We start from the raw sequence: 7,831 nt of genomic DNA, 5'->3' as shown, positions 1-7,831 counted from the left end.
TCCTCAGATCTCAGTTTCCTGATTAACTAGGATTACAGGTGTGAGCCACCAGTGCCTGGTGATAAGCCACTGTTTAACCAACATTATAACTGATCCTATTGGATCAATGTGTGTTTTATAAAGTATATGATCCTTATCCTATAAAATAAAATCATAATACAAAAGCATTCAATAATGTACAAATTGCACCAAAGTGGAAATTAGTGTAGATATATTTGTGTGTGCAAATATCTGAATCTCTATGTATTTACATGATAAATGCAACAATATTTTGCTTTATTTTATAATTTGGAGGGATGTTAATTATAAATCTAAGATGGCAAGTAAAACATTAAAATTATAATGTAATATATAATGTATAATGCAATATATAATATATAAATGTAATTTATTCATTTTGAGACAAAGTCTTGCTTTGTAGCCCAGAGGAAGACTCATGATCCAAACTCACCATCCACCTGCTTCAGTTTCCTGCATACATATACCACCATGCCCAAGTTGTTTTTTTTGTTGTTGTTGTTGGTCGTGGGGCTTGAACTCTGGGCTTGGGCGCTGTCCCTCAGCTCTTTAGCTCAAGGCAAGATCTCTACCACTTGAGCCACAGCACCACTTCCAGTTTTCTGAGTGGTTTATTGGAAATGAGTCTCATGCAGAAAAGTTCAGATAAGATAATGTTAAGTGAAATGAACCCCAAGTAGGGAAACAAGTGTTTTTTTCTTCCTTGCTATTGTTTCTAACATATTTATAAGGTACCATGTGGTTTTTTTGTTGCTTTGTATGTCCTTCCCCCACAGTATAACCCCTGTTTTCACTGTATTTGATGTTGGTATAATTTGGGGAGGGGAAGGGAAAAAACAAAATGTTTAAATAGGGATACAGGTGGACCCATTGCAACAATGAGATGTACAAGACGCTATGTCAAAAAATCAACTTTACAATTTAGGCGGGGGAGGGGGAGTAGTTGAGGAGGTGGGAGGAATTGGATGGTAGGGGAAAAACAAAGGAGGAGGCAACAATGCTGGATAAGAAATGTACTCATTACCTTGCTCATGTAACCGTAACCCCTCTGTACAGTATTTCCACAATAAAAAATTTATTTATTTTTTTAAAAAAGAGGAGTCTCATGGACTTTCCTGCCTGAGGGTTTTGAACCTCTATCTTCAGATCTCAGCCTCCTGAGTACCTAGGATTACAGGCATGAGCCATCAGCGCCCAGCTCATGTCCAGTTTTTTAAAAGTCATTTTATTGTGCCAGAATTCATTTGCCATATATAACTCACACTTTAAGGTGTATAATTCACCAGTTTTTAGTATATCCTCAGAGTTGTTAAGAACTAAAATTTAAATTTTCCTTATATAGGAAAAAGTAGAAAGAAACAGTAATTTTCATGTGATTGTTGTTAAAAAAAATTAGTATTTTTCTTGCTGTGTTATTCTTCAAAAGCCTGACTAAATAAAAAAGGTAATTACCAATAATAAATTTGCCTTTAATTAAAGCAAGTATCATTAATGAGAAAAATAAGTTTATTTTCTCCCAGTGCTCATTCATCTTCTCTGAAAGGGTATAGCACACTTCTGAACAGTGATGATTACATCCAAAATTTATATGCTTTGCTTTATATACTCTTTGATTAATCCATAACAACCAATTACCATTGCTTACCTTTATCATTAGACTTCCCAGCACCGTTTCACATCTGACTGATGCAAGTGCTAAGAAGAGTCTATTAAGGGCAAGCACACATTTTCCTAGCTAATGCTGAATGGATCTTTGTCTTGGAAATTTGAAGTCATGGTCTTCTATATGCTATCACCACTCACTATAAATGAGTCTCTCTAAAGGTCTTGGAGGGCTGGGGGTTTCAGGGAAGTAGCAAATAGCAAATGGTATACCTGTCTAGCAAGTGCAGGTCTCTCTCTCTCTCTCTCTCTCTCTCTCTCTCTCTCTCTCTGCACATATAGAACAAAGTAAATGCCCAGTGAGTAAAGTGATCATCATAATTAAGACACTTTTCTTTGTGTGGTGATACAGTCTAGGGGCAGTTTGGATGCTTTTCTCTACTCCCCCCCTCCTGCCTCTGTGTGTGTGTGTGTGTGTGTGTGTGTGTGTGTGCGTGTGTGCAAGCGCGTGCGTATGTCAGTCTTAAAGTCAGGCCTGGGTTCTTTCTCTGAGCTTTTGTGCTCAAGGCTAACACTAACACTTGAGCCACAGCTTTACTTCCAGCTTTTTGGTTGCTAATTGGAGTTAAGACCCTCCAGGACTCTCCTTCCCAGGCTGGCTTTGAATCTGCTGATCATCAGATCTCAGCCTCCTGAGTAGCTAGTACAACTGGGGTGAGCCATCAGCATCAGGTTTTTGTTTTTCTAAACAGTAGATACATCAACAGGTAGACCACTGAGATGCAATTATGTAGGGTTTCCTTCCAAAGAGAGAAGCTTTACCCACCGGGTTTGAGGCTTATTAACCTTGGTCTAATTGCGGTCTGGTCATTTATTATTTATCCTCATACCCTCTAACTTGGTTCTCTATCCATTTTAAACGAACAAGACAGCCCTAAGGGCTTTCCTAAGCCACCTATGAAACAGACATTCTTCCACTCAGCCACAAGCTGATGTCTGTTCCTTGCAAAAAGTGATTGGTGAGTGGGTTGAGCTGGGTGTTTTGCTAGTGCTAGAGTGCTTACCTAACATGTTGAAGTCTGGGTTCATCCCCAGCATTGCACAACTAAACAAACAGTGATCAAACCTTGCAGAGACAGCAGCAGAATTCTTGAGATAAGTAAAACTTAATGTTTTCATTGTTTTAGAAACCCAAGAACATAAAGCTCTTGGAATAACATTTTAGGGTTGTAATTTCAGGCATTTGTCAGCAAAGCTGGGAAACCTTCAGTGTGTACCTTTTTGCTTATGCACCAAGGTGAAATGTCATTATTGGCACTGTTTCCAGTGTCAGTGCAGTAAACAATCTCAGCAGGCAGGTAGAGCTGAATGAAGACTGGAATTATAGACCTCTGTATCTGAGGAGTGGTTGGATACCAAATTTCACCAAGGTACAAGTCTCATATAGAAAATGATCTAAAAGGGCACTGGTGGCCCACCTGCAATTCTAGCTACTAGAAGGCTGAGAACTGACCATCACAATTTGAAGCCAGCTTTGGCAGGAATTTTTTTTTTTTTTTGGTCAGGTCGTGGGGCCTGAACTCTGGGCCAGCTCTTCAGCTCAAGGCTAGCGTTCTACCACTTGAGCCACAGCGCCACTTCTGGCTTTTTTTTTTTTTTTTCTGCTTATGTGGTGCTGAGGAATTGAACCCAGGGCCTCATGCATGCAAGGCAAGCGCTCTACCACTAAGCCACCTTCCCAGCCCATGGATGCATTCTTTATCTCAGTTTTAAAAGGTATGGCTGGGGATATTCTTTCCTACAAGAGATGCTCAAAGATAATGATCTAATATTTAAAGGTCAGTGTTAGAGACCCTGAGCCCAAGAAAAAAAAGTGTAACACCAAGAGTGGGAATGTGGCTTAGTGATAGACTGCTTGCTTAGCATACATGAAGCTCTGGGTTTGATTCTTCAGTGCCATATAAACAGAAAAAGCCCCAACTGGTGCCCAAAGTGCTAACTTTGAGCAACAGAAACCCAGGGACAGTGCCTAGACCCTGAGTTTAAGCCTTAGGACTGGCAAAAACACCTAGCTTTCCATCATTTTAAGTCTCTATTAACAAATAGCCCTATGTCAAAGTGCCCAGCATCTCTCTATTTGAGAACACCCACAGTTTGCTCACATGTGCCTCTGCTTTTCTGCTTGCCTGATTGTTTGCTCGCCTGTGCCTTACTCAATAAAGCTCTGCCAAGTTTTTGTATGTTTTACAATTATGCCTTGACCCCAAATTCTTATTCTGTGATAGCAGTTGAGGAACCTAAGTGGAGCATCCCTCCTTGTAAAGAGAAGCTTCACAAAACCTCACTGGGAGCTGGTGATATAAGTCATTTATTAGACTTTTAACAAGAGCTGGAAAAATTCTGTGTATGTTTGGGTCAGAAGTTATTTCTTTTGAACACTTTCTATCTGGGGACAGAAGCTTAAGATGCAGGAGGCAAACATACAAAGCTGTTAGTAGCCAGATGCTGGTGGCTCACACCTGTAATCCTAGCTACTCAGGAGACACCTGAGGGTTGAAGTTCAAAACCAACCCAGGCAGAAAAATCTGTGAAACATTTTTCTTTAACCACCAAAAAGCCAGAAGTAGAGGTCTAGCTCAAGTGGTAAAATGCCAGTCTTTGAGCCAAAAAGTCAAAGGAAAGTGTTCAGCTCCATGTTCAAGCCCCCGAACAACAGCTATACTCATCTAAACTCCTAAATTACACAATTCTGGATTGAGAATATTTTCCTAAGGCCAGTGGCCACTTACAATTACTTTCTGTCTCCATGCCAGCAGACCATTTCTGCCATCCTCCCTCCTTCATCTCTGCAAATGGGACCTGGGCCTGCCACACCTCTCTTTGGCTTTCCTAGCTTGGTGTCCCGGAAGTCCTGTGTCCCATCTCAGCCACTGTGTCCTCCCACTGCTACTGGAGAGGAATCTCTCATCTCATTCAGCCTCAGTTTTGTTCTCTTCTTCCCTACTTGCAAATCCTGTTCTAGCCAAGCAACCCAAGAAGGGCAGACATAGGGAGAAGTCTGGAGATCACTAGAGGCTTTTGGAGACCTGGCTTCTAAACTTGCCTGTGGAGAAGACACTGGAGCTGTACTTAACAAACTGACTCTCTGGATCCAAGAATGGTTCTGGGAGTCTTTTCTACCCTACCCCCCACCCCCCAAGTGTCATTTTATCACCAGGATAGTTTTGGAAACAGATATTTAATCCAGTGCTAGATACCACCCCTAGAGTACCAGGCTCGGGCAGTCTAGGGGTGTCTGGAAATTTACATTTCCAAAGTGAAGCTAAGGCTGCAGGTGACTGCCTTGGGCAAGTGCTGATTCTAGTTTCAGCAATTGTTTTGAAGGTGGGTTCTCTAGCTCTATCTTTGTAGAAAGTACTACTCTTTCATTCAGAGACAAAGAGATCTGCACCGAATCAAATAGAATGATTAGAAAACAAAGAGCCAGGCGAGGGTGCCTCAGGCCTCTAATCCTAGCTACTCCGCAGGCTAAAGTCTGAGGATCTTGGTTGGAAGCCAGCCTGGGCAGGAAAGTCCTTGAGATGGTTATCTCCAATTAAGGGGGGGGAGGGGCGTGTGCTGTGCACACACAAATTGAAATGGAGCTGTGGCTCTAGTGGTTGAGAGACTTGAGTAAAAAGACTCAGAGACAGTGCCCAGGCCTGAATCCCCCCACCCCAAGTGCATGTGCACCCCCCCACACACACACACGGAGCGGGGAGGGGGGGAGAACAGGACAAAGCCCCATCTTTCAGCCTCCAGAACAAGTCCAAGAATCTCTCTTAAGATTTGTTTTTAGGTAGGTATGGTGGTGCGTGCCAGTAATCCCAGTAATCCTAGCACTCAAGCCTGAGTTACAGGAAGAGCCTATATCTATAACCTCCAAATAAATAGATGAAGAAACCTGCTTTTCTCAAGCAGTGAAAACTTTCACCGAGGGTTGAAGAACAGGCAAGTGCTCTGGAGCTAAATCCCCAGCCTCATTAAAAAAAAAATTTTTTTTTTTTGGTCGGTCGTGGGGCTTGAACTCTGGGCCTGGGTGCTGTCCCTCAGCTCTTCAGCTCAAGGCCAGCGATCTACCACTTGAGCCACAGCACCACACCACTTCTGGTTTTCTGGTAGTTTATTGGAGATAAGAGTCTCACTGAGTTTCCTACCTGGGCTGGCTTTGAACTGTAATCCTCAGATCTCAGCCTCCTGAGCAGCTAGGATTACAGGCGTGAGCCACGGGCGCCTGGCCTCATTAAAATCTTGTATTCCCTCCACCCTTCTTCCCCAAGCTCTATTCTTTTGTACCAGCTCCGGGGACATCAGGGCCCTAAGTCTTGCTCTTCCCCCCCCCCCCAATCCTGGGGCTTGAACTCAGGGCCTGGGCACTGTCCCTGAGCTTCTTTTGCTCAAGGCTAGCACTCCACCACTTGAGCCACAGCACCACTTCTGGCTTTTTCTGTGTATGTGGTACTGAGGAATCAAACCCAGCTCTTCATGCATGCTAGGCAAGCACTCGATCACTAAATCACAGTCCCGTCCTTGCTCATATATACATTTTTTCCCCCTGAAGGCTGGTGGTACTCTTACCACTTGAGCTACACCTCCAATTCTGGATCTTTGGATCTCAGCCTCCTGGTTTCTAGAACCCTCATCTCCCGGCTCATTAGAGTTTCCATTCTTTTCTCAGCGCAAACTAGCAGAATGACTCAGAATTTTCCAGTCGGAGTCAAAGAGCTTTATGTCTGATTGCAGGGTTCTGGCGGGAAGGTATTGGAACTGCACGCAGATGGGTGCAGTCTAGCAGCGACTTTGGAAGGTAGAGTCCCTGTAGCGCGGAGTATGCTTTGTGGGGTTCATTATGGACCGAGGAAATGGGGCGAGAACCAAGTTAGTGTCAGGAAGCCTTTCGCATCAGCCGGTAGGCTGCGGATCAATTGGGCATCCAGGACGTGCTTACTCTGGGTAAGTGGGTCTTTGGGGAGTGAGTAAAAAGGGAACCGATAAGCCGATGCTGTGCTACTTTGCAGACATTATGAGTTAATAAAACTCATTACCTTTTAGCTTCTTAGCTTCCTTCTGGCCAGGGACAAAGCACTAATTTATTCTGGCATAATCCTGTGTGTGAGCACACACATACACGAGTACAATTAAGTGACTGGTTACAAAAAAAAAAAAAAAAGAGCTCATTAAGCCAGGCACCGGTGGCTCACACCCCTAATTTTAGCTACTTAGGAAGCTGAGATCTAAGAATCTAGGTTTTGAAGCCAGAGCAGTTAAGTCTCAAGATTCTTATCTCCAACTCACCAAGAGAAAGAAAGAAGTGGAGGTGACATAAGGGGCAGGCAGCCCACCAACCTTGATCAAAAAGCTAAGGGAAAGCAGCTGGGCGGACAGGGTTCAAGCCCCCAGTCCTGGCACCTACACACAAACAAGCATACATACATACATACATACATACATACATACTCCAAACCCTAAAAGCTTCATTTTCAAAACTTCTTTCTAAAAAACATTTGTAGGCTTAGTTTTTATCCATTGAGGTGAGATTCTAAGATTAGCCTTGTATCTGGTTCAGACAAAGAAAGAGAAATTAGATCTTTCTGTTGGGCACAACACTTTGGGGGTGAGTAGGAAAAATGAAGTGAAAAATCACTTATCTGGAAATTTCTTTGTAACTCTAGAGACTTTTTGTAAGGAATAAATGGTAACAGTGAACTTTGTCAAATGCACAGTACTGTAGGAGACAGCCTGGGGCTATGGGTGTAAGACAGAGGTAGAGTCCTTGCTTCCCATGCCCCAGGCCCTTGGGAAGGGGAAAGGGGAGAGAAAAAGAGAGAGGGCGAGAAAGAAGGAGGGTGAGACAGGGAGGAAGGGAATGAGGTAAGGAGAGAGAGAGAGATTTGATCTTGATGCCAGGACTTTCCAAGGTATTGTCTCTGTGGACTTACCATATTTATAACATGTTTATTTTATAACTATTTACTAAACTGTATCAGTTTAAGAATAAATTCTGCTAGATTTTGACCTCCAATAGACTGTCAGTCATTCTTTTAGTTTTGGATATAGTTTTGCTCATAAATACCTCACTTTTCCTTTGTGGTCCTATTGATCCATTCATTGATGACTGCCTCATAAAAAAGTTAAAAGGTCAGAATGAGCCTTATGGAATATAGACCTATGT

The sequence above is a fragment of the Dipodomys merriami genome, unplaced genomic scaffold (assembly GCF_024711535.1).
Source record: "Dipodomys merriami isolate MVZ:Mamm:240054 unplaced genomic scaffold, mDipMer1.0.p SCAF_4, whole genome shotgun sequence".
NCBI lineage: Eukaryota > Metazoa > Chordata > Mammalia > Rodentia > Heteromyidae > Dipodomys > Dipodomys merriami.
The sequence above is the reverse complement of the archived record's forward strand: the minus strand, read 5'-3'. Positions refer to the sequence as shown.